This window comes from Penaeus monodon, chromosome 21 (assembly GCF_015228065.2).
Source record: "Penaeus monodon isolate SGIC_2016 chromosome 21, NSTDA_Pmon_1, whole genome shotgun sequence".
Classification (NCBI taxonomy): domain Eukaryota; kingdom Metazoa; phylum Arthropoda; class Malacostraca; order Decapoda; family Penaeidae; genus Penaeus; species Penaeus monodon.
Genome location: NC_051406.1, coordinates 27,312,212 through 27,312,802, shown reverse-complemented (window position 1 = coordinate 27,312,802; position 591 = coordinate 27,312,212).

The following is a 591-nucleotide window of genomic DNA, read 5'->3' as shown; positions in this document are numbered from 1 at the left end:
AGTACAAACAACCACAAGCACTCGGGGCCTTTACTGTGCTTCCTTGGTGGCTCCTGACCACATCCCGATAGGAATCCACGACGAGATAGAACCAACTACCGCATCGTCCGTCGCGCGGGTTGCCAAGGAAGGAGCGGGATTCAGTTAGTCAGAAGGGCGCACGACGTGTCATTTGGAGGCGATTGGCTTGGGATGCCAGGGCTGGTCAGCCCAAGGAATAAATTCATATACACATTTACAGCTGTGAATGGTGAAACACTAACACGATGAAGCTATGGTAGAAAACCCACAATGCACAAACGGCCACCTTGGGAGAGGCGGAGGGGCTGCTCGCTCGTCACTACGCTCGGGCGGGGAGGACCACATCACAGTCACTGTTCTCGAAGAACGTTATAATCGCTCCGGAGATGAGCTCCATCCCGATTATCGGAAGCGTTTCGTTTGGTTCGATGAAGAAATCCCCTTTCACCTGTTTGCCGAAGCCCTTCACCGACACATCTCTAGTTACGAAGTGTGTTTCGGAAACCCCAAACATCGTCCATATCCTATCTGGTTGCTCCAGCTTTTCCACCTTCAGCTGAAATGTATTTT